Raw genomic sequence first — 16,164 nt, forward strand, 5'->3', positions numbered from 1 at the left:
GACGCATAATACCTGTCAATTTTGCTACATTAGCGTCGCAATAAGCGATTTTGTCATTTATCTCACCCACTCTTCGCTCTTCACTCTTCGCGAAGAGGCGATCAGAAAATCGCTCATTGTGACTCTTTTGAAGCTAAATTTGCATGTTTTGTGTGTCAAACATAAACATTACAATCTTTTCTTGTTACTTACACATACAAAATATTATCATAATATCTTATTATTCCGTAATTTCATAAAACATGTTTTTCGCCAAAATGAATGGAAGGCACCCTGGGCGAAGTTATCTCTAACGGATTATTTTATATGGATAGCTGTCATAACGACTTTTTAATAATTATTGTAGCACTGCAAAAACTATTTCTGTTCGCCATGTTGGGGGTTCGTGAGCATTCCTGACATTGCTGAAAATTATGATAGCATCAGATTGCGGGGTTGCTAGTGTAATAGGATGCTTTGTTGATTGTTCATTAACTCTTGATTGCTTGTAATACTTATTAATATTTTAGGTGGACAAAAAGGCGAACTAAGAGGTGGACGCCTGAGTTTTTCCACATTTATATCGCTGTGAAGCAACTGTAAACTCTAGAAGGAACTTATATCTGTAACTTTAACCAGATCGATTTTGTTTGCAAACCTGGTTAAATTGTCATATTTAATTATCTTAAAGATAAATCGTCCAGCTCAAACCTTTGTAGAGGTAAGAAGTGGGATAATCATCATCATCATCATCATTTAAAAACTCAAAAATTTAGTGAAATCTGCAGGCTGACAAAATCGGGAAAAAAGCTGACAAAATCGGGTTAGACAAAATCGGGAAAGCACTGTATCACTTTTGATAATTAGATTGATATCATGAAAATCAGTTTCAGAATGCATCATTTTGACCTTATGTCCATTTAAACGCTCGCCCCTTTCGACCTTATGAAGGGGCATAACCTTTTGTCTTTTGTCTTTTTATTTGTCGACCTTTCGTCCTTTCGACCTCTTGTCCTTGTAAAATTTTAACCATAGATTAATTAATCATTTATTTGTTGCCTTTAATCATTAACGTTCTGCCTACACCCATTTACTCCACATATCACACTAGCTTCATACGAAAAAGTAAAGTTAAAGTTGTACAAATTGAAATGCCCAAAAATCCAATTCTTCGGTCCAACCAAAAAGTTATGCAGAGCATAGAACATAGAGCCACACTACTCCAGCGTAAAGCATAACCTCCATAATAAACATCAACGCGATGTACCATCATCATCATTATCGTCATCGGAAACTTTTATAACCACCAGATAACCTACTCGTCGTAGCCGTCACCATCAGCCGCCGCCGTCGTCGTCATCGTCGTCGTCGGTCGAAATAAAGTGTGAATCAACTGAAAATGTTGATTGGCGTTTTTACGTGCCAGCTGCTCGATTTTATCCTCGTTTCACTTTTTTCCTCGTTTTTCTCTTTGCATCGGTTTTCTCCACATCCTTTTGGTACCTACCATCACTACAACTGACGGCTATATGTAATGTAGGTAGTAGGTAGCTCCGTGTATTTACAGCCAACAGTGGGCATTGAGTTTTCATGCTGCAGCATACAATGCCATGCCAACATACGTCTGGTGCTTATTGCTGCAATTCTGCTGCTGCTTCTACCAAGAGTACTGCAAGACCAAGTTAGGTGCTCAATTTTCAATATTCTTTTCCCATCCACACGGTCGGAGGCATGCTGGCTACATCCTACTTCTTCGTGCGATACGTGTTTATGTTGGAAAGTGTGCAGCGAGCAACTGCACAAAATCGAACATATGAGCATTATATTTATTTTATGCATGTGACGGATTACGGTTCGCAGTAGGAATTGGGATGCGATTTTTTGCTGGACGGGTGTGTGGCTTGATTAGATGTTTGAATCTAGCCATTAATCATTTTTAGTTGCAGCTGGGAGGAGAATTCTTACAATTATGTATGGTTGGTTAATTGCAATTTTGCCTTGCCATTACTAGCATTGTCGTTTGTATTAATTTCGTACACAATGATCAAGCTTTTGTTTAACCATCGACAATTTAAAAAGAAGCATGTGAACAGTTGGTCAAGAATAGAATAAAAATATCTTTAAGAGTTTCGTACCATTTGTTGCCTACGTCGAGAACAAACCACGATGGAGTCGAGAATCGAATCAACACGCATCCAACAGCGTGCACTTTGATGAGTCATCCTCATCTCGCGTCACATGCTAACCACCATGATACGACGATGGACATATGGAGGAGGTCCTTTTACTCCGGTACGATGCGTGCCACCATCAGCCGTACGTCGTAGTAACGCTTTTACCCAAGTAAACATCAACAACACCATCAATAAAGCCAGTAGTATCGACTCTGAACGGGGAATCGTCATTGTCGTCGATGATCATCATCAAAGGAGAATTCGCCACCGCACGACTTACTCCAGTGCGAATCGACTCAAATGATCTGAATCCTTGTGGAACCATACACACTCACATGTAACCAACCATACTACCAAACCATGCCGTGCGTCGTATGCGGTCGAGACGGGGACGACGGTGGCGAAGGCGATGATTCAAAGTTTTTCCAAATGCATAGCAAGAACAGCCGGGGAGTAGAAGCAGGAGATCCAGGATGTGAGTTGAATTGAATTTTTGTGCAAGGACCTTCATCGTCAGCCACCAACACCACCGATTCGTCGTTGTGCTCTGTTCTTCCATCCGTCTGCCAGTCAGTGGTTGTGTGCTGGTGTGAGTGTATGAAGAAAAACGAGATACCAGGTCGTGTGCCTGAACCCAGTTCGATTCATTTTGATTTCAATAGATGCACATTTATTGAATCCGCCACCAGGGGAATTGGATGAGGTGTTTTTTTTTTACTTCACTGAATTCGTGCATGCACAATTTGTATCGAATAATAAAAATAGAAGTCTGGAGGAAGGATTAATTGAACTGAATGCTGGAAGAAAGATTGAAAAAACCCACTATAGAGCTTAGCATTATTTTGAGTTTTTTACCCAAAATTATTTGAATTTTTTTACCATGTATATTATTCCTGAAAAGGAATATTGCTGCCCTATGACTTTGTCTCAGGTTTCATTTTGATGGGAAGCGGCATGTTAGAGTAATGATTTGTTGAACAATTTCAGCAAAAATGTGAATGACTGACGACTAGGAGCAAGACAGCTATACTTATAGTGAATATATTTGCAGCGAGTGGATTTGAGCTACTCACATTTACTCAAAAATGATCAAAGTAGTCTCGATTTTTTTTTTATCAAAGAAAAGATCGTTTAAAGCAACCGTGTGGTAGTCAGTGCTGCAAAATTTCGACAATACACGGTGATACTCAAAATTCTGCTTTGGTCACTCGTTTGAGCTAACAGTCATCGTCAAGGCAAACCATGTCAATTGTCAGTAGCATTTTTGTCAGTGACGAACATGTGCTGATTTGTTTATTAGCTAAATTTGAAATGAAATTAAATGGCAAGAGCAAAACTATTATATGGAACCATTAAAGTGAATAAGCATCTTTGTCCTGAACTGCTTGGATAACAATAATGTGACTCAGACTGCAAGAAATTACACTTTCTGTTACCAGGTGAATCTTTGTCATTGACGAAAAAATGAATGAGATTTTGACAAAGATTTTTTTGAGGATCAAGTCTATCATTGACTATGTGAAAAACAATTTTGTCAATATCGCGCAAAAGTCTGTCAAGGACAATGACAAATCTCAGCACTGGTGGTAGTATTACCAGGGAATCAAGAAAATGCCATCTTCCGATGCTTACCGACGATAAAAAATACTAGTTAACGGAATCATGATCAGTGTACAGTAAGATCATGGATTATCATTTGTGCAACACATCATGATCAGCAACAAAAACTATAATCTACTGATATGATAACAATCACTTTGTAATGTATCTCGAAATCTAGGAACTTGCTGTCTTGGGAAAAGTTGTTCTAGAGGTCAAATACCCTACAATATGGGTATTTCTGGAACTGAAATAACTTGTAGATGTCGAAAATCGATGTCCACTGCCATTTTGGAATCTAATTTGGTTTAAGATAAAATTGTCAAATAAACTAGTCAAAATGGTGGCCGACATCGATTTTCGACATCTACACGTCATCCCAGTTTCAAAAATACCCATATTGTAGGGTACAGTTGTTTTTAAAACCAATAGCCGCCATCTGGGTTCCAAAATACCGGCAGATATTAATTTTCTACATCTGCATGTTCCGAAAATACCAATATTGCAGGGTAATTGACAGTTTTTTCTGAAATCGATGGCCATCATCTTGGATTTCCAAATGGCGCTGGACATCAATTTTCGACAGTTTTTTTTTAATAGAAGGCCCCCCTATTTTTTACTTTTTTATTAAGTTATAACGTTTAACTATTCGTTCGTACCGGCAAGTACAGTAGCAAGAAACTCCTCCAGCTGGGTCTCAGGGGTTACTTATTACTTGGTAGTCCAAGGGACTTCGTGAACAAGATGTGCAGTGTACGATCACCTGACTAGAGATCATTGCGGAGTATGAACTCATTGGCGTGCACAGGGTGGGGCAAGGTGGGGCAATTGCCCCACCTTTTATAAATAAATATATTGCCTGAAAATTGCACCACAAAGGTGCATGAAGGGACAAACTTCAATGAAATTTTTTGGTTAAAAAATTGCACCACATTCCTGGTGTAATTTTTTTTTCAATGTTGTTCATGGAGGGTTAAAAGAAAAGGGTAAATTTAAGGTTGAAAAAATTCACCTTCGTGAAATAAATTCGAAGAAAAAGCTTTTAATTGAATATTTCTGGGGTAAAAATATCTAACTAATCAAAATGAATAACTCTGGTTCTAAAATTGAATCGCGCTAAAAATTTGGAGGTACACATTTATCTGAAAATTTCTGGTGGAATGTTCGCAACACTGTGGTGAATGTAATAGCAAGAATTATTAATTTTTTTGGTGCATAATTTGCATCGTTCTGATGAATGCAAGCTTAATTGAAAATGTATGGTGGAAAATTGAAGAGGCAAAGCCTGAAGGTGCATGGTGAAACAAACTTCACTGACAATTTTTGATGCACCGTTCTGGTGAATGGAGGAGCATGCTCTATTGAAAATTTCTAGTGCATATTTGCATCGCTCTGATTAATGAAATGAACAGAAAATTTCTGGTGGAAAACTTGCACTAGCCTGGTAAATGAAGGCACAAGCTTTATTTAAAATTAAGCTAAATAATAAATTTCTGGTGGAAAATCTGCACCGTTCTGGTGAACGGATGGGCAAGCTTTTCGGATTTTTTTTTTGTTTTTAAATTTGCATTCTTTTGCTGAATAGAGAAACAAATTTTAATAATAATTTCTGGTGTAACATATGCATCATTCTGATAATTGGAGGGAAGCTGCTTTACTGAAAATTTATGTTTAAAAAAATCCGAAAATAGGGGCAAACTTTATTTGGTGGAAAACCTGCAACATTCTGATGATACGAGAAGCCAGCTATATTGAAAATGTTTGGTGGAAAATGGAAAAAGGAAATCTGCTCCAATCAGAAGATTGGAAAAGCAAATTTTATTGAACATTAACGGTGGAAAATTTGCATCGTTCTGGTCAATTGAAATTTTCTGGTGGAAGTTTGTATTGAAAATTTCTGGTGTAAGATTTGCAACATTCTTCTGCATGGAGGAGCAAGCTGAATTGAAAATTCCTTATGTAAAAATTGCACAGTTCTGGTGAATGGAAGGGCAAGCTATATTGAACATTTCTGGTAGAAAAACTACGACGTTTTGGTGAATTAACGAACAACTTAAATTTGCTTCCGAGAAGAGCATCAATACATCAAGGGTATTGAATACGGAGGACAGTTCCAAAAGAAAAGATTTCTGGGGATGATTTCATGAAAATTCTGCGAATAATTTCTAGTGAATCCTGCATATAGTTCCAAGATAATTTCGAAAAGAATACCGAGAGAATCAAATTTTTAACGAAATTCCAAAGGGATGCTGTGGAAAATTTCAAGAGAATTCCGAGGATAATTTTAAGCTCATTCTGGGATGAATTTCTGGAGAATACAGAGGTAATTCTTCTGAAAGTTTAGGGGAATTTTAGTTCCAAGGTGTTCTGAGGAAAAAAAAATTCTTAAATATTCAGAGAAGAACCTCAAGGATATTGAATTCTTAGGACAGTTCCAAAATATTTCTGGGAAGAAATCAAAGAAAATTCTACGGATAATTTTTAGTGCATCCTGCATATAGTTCCAAGATAATTTCGAAAATAATACCGAGAAAATAAAATTTTGAGTAAAATTCCAAAGGGATTTTACGCAAAAGTTCAAGCGAATTCCGAGGATAATTTCTAGTTCATTCCGGGAAAAAAGGAATTTGAGTTCTAAAGTGTTCTGAGAAAAAATCATGAAGAGTTCTAAGCGTAATTCCAGTGGACTTCTGAGATGAATTTCAAAAGCTCATAGAGTTCTAAAAATTTCGAAAAAAAAAACCTGAGGATGGACTTTTTCGCAACTGTACAAAGATTAAAGACAGCTTTTGGATTCCCTAATTGAAAAGTGGGTATTAGTTTGCCATTGAACCTTGGTCTATTTTTGTCTTACTAAGAATTAGTCTAAGAATCTTCTCTAAATTTTTTTGTCATTTGTTACCATTGTTAAAAAGCTACAGCTGTTTATGTGCAATAAATTTGGGATTGTCCTTTATTTCATCTTTAAAACATGTTGAATGTTCGGCATCATTTCCTGTCACCCCGACTGGCGGTACTTTGGGACAGGGTTGACATGCTCAATCCTTCGCACAATTCGTCATTCCGTTAACAATCGTTCCAATCGTTACATATTTTTTAAACCTTTTTAATGAACCTATTAGCCTTGGCATTTAGGTCAAAATTTGAAAAAAATTAGAACTACTATTTTTGCTGATGACCAAGTTCAACGTACTCGCAACGGTAATAGTAAAGTGTAACTAGAACAGCATATAAAACTTCGTACAGACTATGGCTTACATCATGTAATAACCTTGCAATGTGCACTTATACATAGGATTTCCAGTGAAAGACATGTATGAGTTGGCGATTGTCATCAGGTATATTGATCGACCGACGGAAACATTCGTGGGTGTGAGACGGGTGTTGAAAACAGACGCGACGACCATCTTCAATACTAAAGCTGAGGTCCTGACAGCGATGCAGATTTCTTGGGAGCAGGTGATGGCAGTATATTTTGACGGTGCCAGCCCAATGGCTAGCAGCACTGCTGGAGTACAAGCCAAGTGCAAGGACGAAAACAGCAATATACTTTTATTAGGAGCTTTGAGTTGGTTTATTTCCTTTGAATTCCGTTATAATTGCTTAACTTTTGACAGATACGCGTATTTCGTCTACTACTTGCAGACTTCATCAGTGCCAAGTACTCAACACCACTAATCAAGATTGGATTTATCAAGAGCAATATACTGTTTGTTCACTGCTATGCGCACTGTTTGAACCATGTACTTGTCGACGCATTGTGTATACGAAAGAAGAATGTGAGTCTTATTGATCATTCATGTCGGTTTGGCGGTGCTATGACCACCATCTGACGTGACTTCAGCTCAATCCAACCACCAAGGCAACAACATTGCAGCAAATGTATCATTTCGGTTAAAGACCTACTATCACAACCATTTGACGAACCTATCATCATCGACATCGTCTCTGGAATTAAATTGCCAATTTCCATCGGCTGTCTGAAAGCAATTTGCATTGAAGAAGATGAAGCACCACCGGAGTAAAAAAATAAATAAAATTAGCTAAATTGAACAGTAGGGAAACAGTGGTGGGTGGACAGCACCATCTCCCACGCACTTTGGAGTACTCACCATCCCCAGATTAAATGCACCATAAAACAAACAATTGCCCCTCCTTTACAAGATTCCTGTGCACGTTAGTGGTATGAACTGACAGATAAGATATGGATTGACGGGGAAACCAAGGTGGCTACATATAGGTGTTCTAATGTGTCAAATTCATGATTCAGCCATGTTGGATTTTTGTATGGGACAGCGACCGAGTTTGTTTACAATTTGCTCTAAAACCGCACTTTTCCACCCCGCGACCTCCTCGCCTATATAGTGACAAAGCTGTATCACCATTTATATACCCACCATGGGGGAAACTACTGTTTGTTTTTGTTTGGGGTTTTCTTCGGTACACGGTTAGAAAAAAAGTACCCAAAATTAAGTTCTTTTCACTTATCTCGGCACTATAGTGCAGGAACCCAAAAGTAGGTAAAGCGGGTCAAAGTAAATTTCATTTACTTGTGTGCAATTCGTATGGAATTTTCCACTGGCTTTTTAACCAAAAGTAAGTTAGTTGTACCCAAAAGTAGGTAAATATGATTATACTCAACGTTGGGTTCCCACACTTTACTACCCCTGTTGGGTGGTTTATTCTCCGTTTTTGACAACATTAGAAGGAGAAAAGGAGACAAACTAGTCAAAAGTAGGTAAAAGTGAACTTTCCGTTGGGTACTTTTTTCTTACCGTGTACGTACCACTCAATGAGGTACAGAAAGAGGTGATGCAGATCGTGAAATATGGTTGCATTAGTAATCCAAAAAATCAACGTAAACGCAAGTAGTGACGTCACTAATTGCTTGTATCGTACAGGGGTTTTACTCACACAACTTAACCGATTGCTTCACCTCGGTAATCCAGCTCATTGCGTACCACTGCTACCTTGCTGCTGATGCCGACGATCTGGCGACGTACTGCAATTGCTCGCTGCTACTGCTGTCGACGAACGGTGCTGGTGTTTGACTGCACTCCGGTTTGAGGGGCTTGTCATTCGTGTGTGGCTTGGAAGCCTTCCAGGCGTCTTCCCTCGTTGGCAAGGATTGACATGGTCTACGACGATATGGGAGTGACCGTGCCAAAAGGAGAATGCTCCTTTTCGGTTAAGGGTAACCTCCCCGAGTTTTAAACCTCCTTCGTGGTCAGAATTGGTCCTTGACTGTTAGGCGAAGTGAAGCTTGATTGTTATGCCGAATCGTGTGGTCTGATTGGGCCTGACCAGTCCAAAATGGAGGTATCTGGTGTATAACACACGAACGCCGGATACATGTAACCGTTCTGTTAAAAACCTTCAATTCGATGTTTTCTTAATTGCACCATGTGATCGATCCTTCAGGTAAATTTAAACTATAGCGATGAAACCCACTGGGAAAGCGACACGGCCATGCTTACACGGAACCGAAAAATTACCCAAAATTAAGTTCTTTTCACTCATCTCCCATGTTCCGTTCAATAAGCTAATTTTCAGTAAACCGCTTATAGTAGTTTACATTTGACTACGGCAAAAATAATTACCTACTCGTGAGTATTTTCTACCAAAAATTAAGTTCAATTGACTCAAATTTGAGAATATCTTATATACTGACTAGTAGCTTATTGAACGATAGTTCCGTTTTCGACAACAACAAAAAGTGAGAGTGGGATGCAAAACTCAAAATTACCCAAAATTAAGTAAAAAGAACTTAAATTTAGGGTAAATTTTTTTCTCTGTGTAGCGACCGATTATTGAATAAGGGGTTATGGGGTGAAGAGTCCTGCGATGCTCAGCGAATGGCCATCGTTCAATTTTAAACAGGCGAGCGTGTAGACCAGAAGTGATTAGCTATTGGAGTAAAATACACTGAAGTCTTTTTTTACACGGTTTTTTTTACGCGGTTTTTTTTACACGGTTTTCCACGATTTACACGGTACGTTTTTAACGATTTCTCGACAACGATACAACCTATCGAATTGATTCCAATCACATTATCCGTTTCAAGCTATTTGTAATCGAATGGCATACTTAAAAAAAAATCACAATTTTTGGTGTTAATACAGAAATTTTTAAAATATGTCTATATGGACCATATCATGCTTTAATTACAAATGGCATCAAAATCCGATTTTTTAAAAACATTTAAGCATGCGAAAAATCAAAATCTCGTAGGTTTTTTTTTACACGGTTTTTTTTTACACGGACCGTATCCCCCGTGTAAAAAAAGACCTGAGTGTATCGTAGTAAATCGTAGTGACCTGTCGAACACCGATTTTACCGATTCAGGACCTTTTCCGTACGTTTTTCAAACCACTTACTGGTTGGCGAGTACAGATATCTCATTGCCCAGGACCATTTTTCCACCACCAGGCTTGATGGAGCCTCACTCACGAGTCTGAAATGAGCCAAGCGTAGCAGTTGTCTGGGGAGTAGAATTCCTTGTCTTAAATCATAGCATTGAGCCTCACAGCTTGTGCGGGAGGGGAGATAAAACGGGAGTGAGGTTTTCTACCACTTATTTTCATGTTTTCTATCACACGCTCTTGCGTCATCATCCGGAGCCTTGAAAAGCGCATCTCACGTCAAATTATTCTCTCGCTTGAGTTCTTTCACCCTCTCTCTCTCGAGGAGTTTTAGTATACTTCTTCCATATTTCTGGTGCCACTCACACGAGACAGGAGTATTTTAAAACCTCCAGTGAGTTTGAGAAATGTCATCAAGCCTGGACACCGCTCTCGAGCAAACGGCCCTAATCGCTAAGGAGAGATTCCCTTCCCGGTTTGACAGAGTGCGGCCTTGCCGTCGTCGACCGGCTTCGTCTGAAGGAAGAGCCTGTACATCGGGACCAACTCCACAATCCGTTATACCAGCCCATTACCAAAACACCACACGGTAGTCACGGCAGTCAACGGCCAACGGTTCGCTGAGCATCACAGGACTCTTCACCCCATAACCCCGTGAACGGTAGACGCGCTAGTCAGCCCGCCATTCGCTGGTACACCAGTCAGCCATTCATTGTTCACTATCGCCAGAATCGTTTTGAAATTTTAGTGAGCGCTCGCTGGACTGCATTTGTCGTAAAGGTACGTGCCAGAGTATCCAACACACCACACTACTCACTCCTAAGTGTATTGAGGAATGTTTGGACAATATAATGGTTAAGTTGATCCCGCTCCGGGTTTTAATTAATTTGAAAGCTTGAGTACGCGAAGCCCCTTCAGTTTTCCCGGTAGTGCGCTGACTCTGAGACGCAGTTCGCAGAATTTCATGCTGCTGTGTCGTTGTCTGGCCGAACATTAGTTTCATACAGTATGAGGTAATGGTGGCTTATCTAGATTTTTCAGGCCATCTACGCAGTTCCTCTTCTCCTCAGCCCACTTCATGGATTGGGAGTTTGTTCTCCTTTTTCCATATCAACTGTTCGATCTCTCGATTTGTTTTCCGTCGATCTTGTTTTCCGTACTCCAATCCGACGCCAGGAAGGCAGCTCCCACCCTGAACCCTAGCTATCCAACCCATCAACTCATGGACCGAGGACCAACGGCTTTACTTCCCTTCCGAAGAAAGGCGTGATCAGAGATTGTATGCCTCAGAAAATCCCGGCGGCGCCGACTGGGACTGAACCCAGCCCCATTGGGGTGAGAGAGGCAATCACGCTTACCACTACACCACCGGCGCCGCTATATATCAACTGTTACACACATTCTGCTTCTACCAACTGGCTTGCATACAACACCCATACAGTCGAAAGTAAGTGAGATGCTCGATGACCCTGGAGGGATCGATTTTGCTTACTGAGCAGAAAATCATGGATTTAACCCCAAGCTCTTCCACAGCACAATAAATCACCACCATCATTTGTATATTTGATATTGAACATTAACCTCGGAAATTATTTGCATATGAAGCGAAAACGTAGTCCTGTATTGTCGCGAAGCGTTATGGTTCTGAGATGCTCGATGACCCTGGAGGGATCGTTATTGCTTACTGAGCAGAAAATCATGGGTTTAATCCCAAGCTCTCCGTCATGACTCTTAAAATTCATGATCACTAAGCAAAATTAATATGTTCTTTCGATAGCCGGCTATCGAGAGATTAAATAAAAAACAAATAAACAATACATACTTTTGGTTGCATCGCTAACTTGAGGTGAATCCTAATCGAATACACTACCCAACCCTCCAACTCCGTAGCACTTATGAGGGTGTCGCTAAGTAGGTGGTCTCTCGTTAAGTAAGTACTACATCAACATTTCTTTCTCTATCCCTAGTTATGGTAAAGATGGGCGTGGCCGGGAATAGCGACAGTCATGCTTCTGTTACTCTTGTTTAGATTGGAACCAATTTTTACTCCCCAGCATTCGGTTCCGTGGCCCCATGCCTGGCAATTACGGCACTTGGTGAGTTTTTGGAAATTTCCTCCAGTCTTCCTGAAGTGTTCCCACTTCACTCGGACATGGAACATAAGGCTAGCGTTTTGTAAGGCCTTAAGATTGATTAGTTCACTAGACTTGAGGTGAACTAATTAAAAATAATTAGAAATCCCCTTGTGCGAATCGCCAGGACGGCATTTCGTTTTAATTTTGATTACTTGGACTGACTCAACTCCAAGTAATTTTGTCAATTCATCTTTGATCTGATCCAGGGATTCACCACTGGGCAGACCTTTCAAGACAACCTTGAACACACGTTCAGTTTTGGTGTCGTAAGTAGAAAATTGGTGCCGCTTCTCAGTAAGGTACTTGAGAAGATGTTTGAATCCGTCCAAGGTTTCAACCAATGCACGACATTCACCCCGACGGTCAATTTTAAGGGAAAACTTTAATTGAACTAAGTTCAAATGTTCCTTGCGAAGAGCATGGATATCGGAAGTGGTTATCACAAAAGGGAGAACCTTTTCTTTTTTGGCGTTAAGCCGGGAATGTTTAATGGATTTTTTTTCCCATAATCCGTAAGCATATCAAATTGATTGCTCGATTGAATTTCATTAGAGGGGGGATCAAGTAATTGCCCTTTTCTTTTCCGCTTAGATGCCATGGCGGCAGAACCTAGTTTCTCCAAATCGAGTTCCAAGCAGTCCAAGAATCCGAAGGAATTAAGAGGAATTTTCCAAGTCGATGACCAAGCAGGATTACCTCAGGTAGGGTCCAAACAAGGATCGAAGAGGAATAAGAGTCAAACAAGGTAGAAATTTTACAGGTTGAGCACTGAAAATTTGTTGTAGTTTTAGGTAGCACTAACTCGAACCGGTGAAAACTAACGATTTTAAATTTGCTCACTACTTACCTAGTCTAGTATTCCTAAATAACTTAGCACAAGGAATTAACTTCCTATTTGGTTGGGATCTCGTGATATAAACATCTGTAACATCAAACTATGCCACTTCATGGGAATACTTCTACCACAGACAAACAGACATAATACTCGCAAGTTGTTCATCGAACAAGAATTCAAAAGTATCGTAGTTGGTAGTACCGCCACCTGTGGCGCGTATAGTCAATTCCCTTGCGTTTGACATTTACACACTACCGCCATCTGTTCAGCGTAGTGCCCACTACAGTGTAGTCAACAGATGGCGGTTATGTTTTAGCGACGATGTTTTACAGTGAGAAATATTCAATGTGTTATGTCTGTTTGTCTGTGTTTTTACAATGAAATCTCCCTATCAGGGATCTGCCCTCTAAAATAAACTTTGATTAATTAAACTGAAAGTACATTAAATTTCTCACCCCAATGGGTATGGGTTCAATTCCAGCCGAGGTCGGTGGGGTTTTTCTGAGGCACAAAAATCTCTGGTCACGTCTTCCTTCGGAAGGGAAGTACAGCCGTTGGTCCCGGCCTATGTGTGTTGAATGAGTGTGATATCCTACGCGGGTGTGGAATCTTTCCACAACCGAAAATGGAACATGTAACAAATTAAGAAACGTTAATAACTCAGCTGCCCCTGGTCCAATTTCAATAATTTTATCACCAATCGATCAGAAATATGGCTACAAATCGATAACAATGCTTCCGAATGCATTGTCCAATAGCGTCGAATTAACTAACAAATCCACCGAATACCTACATGCATATGCTGCTTCCCCAGCACAGTCGTCAGAGAGTACTAAGTAGACGAAACAAGTCGGAGTGGCATTCGCCTTCGATCCTCGGGTGCGTGCGAATAGGCAGGATGGAATTGCATAATATTTTGCACACTCATCGCCATATTCAGAACCAAACGCAAATTCTTCGAGATAACCACCATCCATCGTCTGGCTCGCCGTGGCGGTGTCAAACGTATCTCCGGTCTGATCTACGAGGTGTGCTGAAGGTGTTCCTGGAAAATGAGATCCGTGGTGCTGTCACCTACACTAAACACGCCAATCGTAAGTGGCCATGGATGTCCTCTACGGCTCTTTTCAGGGCCATCAGTTAGGAGTTGGAATAGAATTTATCTGTGCCTGTTTGTCCATATTCAGAACCACAAGCCCCCAACGGCCTCACAAAATGCTCTCCAGAGTTGTAATCTTGTAACCAAACTTGGAAGCAGGGGTGCAAGTGATTTTGATTGATTCTCTTAATCAACTTTCTCTTTGAAAAAAATTACTACAAATTTGGTACGCCTACAATTCAAAAACGGAAAGAGTTGAGATAATAGATAATTGATCAATTAAAATAACTAAATACTCTTCACATTTATTCCGTCCACTAGCGGTCCTACGTCAAGCTTCCGTTCGTGCCCCTAGGCACAGACCCTTCTACTGTTTTTGCACAGACGAAGGGTTAAGAATTTGTAATTCGTGTCGTTTATATTCGTATCGTCCTCATCCAGTGGAAACTGGAAAGTGTTGGGCAGCCAGAAATTTATAATGAGCAAGTGGCTCCTAGTACATCACGCATCGATTTGGAGGAAATACCATCAGCAGTTTCAATCATATCAGGTTCTTCCCAAGAATGTAATCTTCCGGATTATTCCAAGTAGCATAACATTGAGCTATTTAATAAAGGTGTTGCGGGGATCAACATGTCTCGAATATCCTTGAGACATTTCTGGAACGATAGCTACCGCCGTCAAAAGTTTTTCGATATTGTAACAGGCATTAGAAAACACTTATTCAAAAATCAAATAGTCCCAGACATTACCTATTACCTCGAGACATCAAACCGAAGATTATCTTAATGTTTTCTAAAGGCCCTTTTCAAAAATAAGGCTTGATTCAAAATTGCATTTTTTAACAAAAGGAACGTTTCTGCAAATTTTCATCCAAATAATAAAAAAAAAACAAGATTAAATGGATTAGCGAATTAGTATGGAACCGCTCTGATACCGATAAGCTTGATAACAATCGGACATCGCTGGCACCGATGTATGTAAGCTTCAAATCCTTGCTAACTAGTGAAAAGTCAGCAGTCAGTGCCCTTCAATGCTGCAACCACCTCCTTCACTTCACACCCCAGATATATATATTAAAAAAAGGACCTCGCACCCAGCCACCGTGCCAAAGCACGATGCGCTTCCCAATATTTATGATACCAATAATGAGTGTGTACGGAATCCCTATGCAAACAAGCGCCCAGAACGTAAAGCGCATTACATATCTCTACACGTATGAAGATAGCAGATCCTTTTATTTTTTGCTCCTCGCACCAGGAGCGTTGATGTGGTCAGCTAGCGGGAAACATCATCTGCAACACCCCAACAAAGCAAACCGTTGCACTCGCCACAGGCACGGTGGGAAAAAAGCAGTTTCAATTTGAAAACTTCCAAAGTGAAAGGTGGAAAAGTTAAACTTACAGTGTCATTACCAGCAAAAAACGGGACCGAAAATAACCCAGCACCAGCGCACCCAGTAATCACACATGGTCCGGTCGGTGGAAAAGTGGACGGTAATAATTTTTAACACGGTGGTTGATTTTTGCTAAATTTTTGCATTTTTTCAGACTGCTGACCGGCAGTGGCCAGTCGTGCATTGCTTGCAGCGTTCAATGTGTGCTGTGGCTATTCTCGTATTTTTTTTTTATTCATCCCAGCTCCTGCCAGGATACAAAAGAAACCGTTCCAGGATCTCGAATACGTCTGTGTGTGCTGTCTACGTATTCATGTGCAGTTTTATAGTCTGAGCACATATTCGGACGCGCGCAGATTGTGGCTCAGGATAACAAGGGAACACATTGTTGCAACGTAAATTCGTCCGTATTTAATGACGGTGATGGCGGATCTTTTGTGTGTTGGGTTTTTTGTGTTTGCATTTTATCTGACTTTGGCAGTTTTTATTATACCATTGAAGTCGCGAATTTTCCCGAGCTCAAATTATCGACTTAATGAGGCGATTTCAGTTGCAAGATAAAGTTGCACATATGTTCAGTTTTGC

The sequence above is a fragment of the Ochlerotatus camptorhynchus genome, unplaced genomic scaffold (assembly GCF_037179485.1).
Source record: "Ochlerotatus camptorhynchus isolate MF236.1 unplaced genomic scaffold, CSIRO-AGI_Acam_v1.1 ptg000213l, whole genome shotgun sequence".
NCBI lineage: Eukaryota > Metazoa > Arthropoda > Insecta > Diptera > Culicidae > Ochlerotatus > Ochlerotatus camptorhynchus.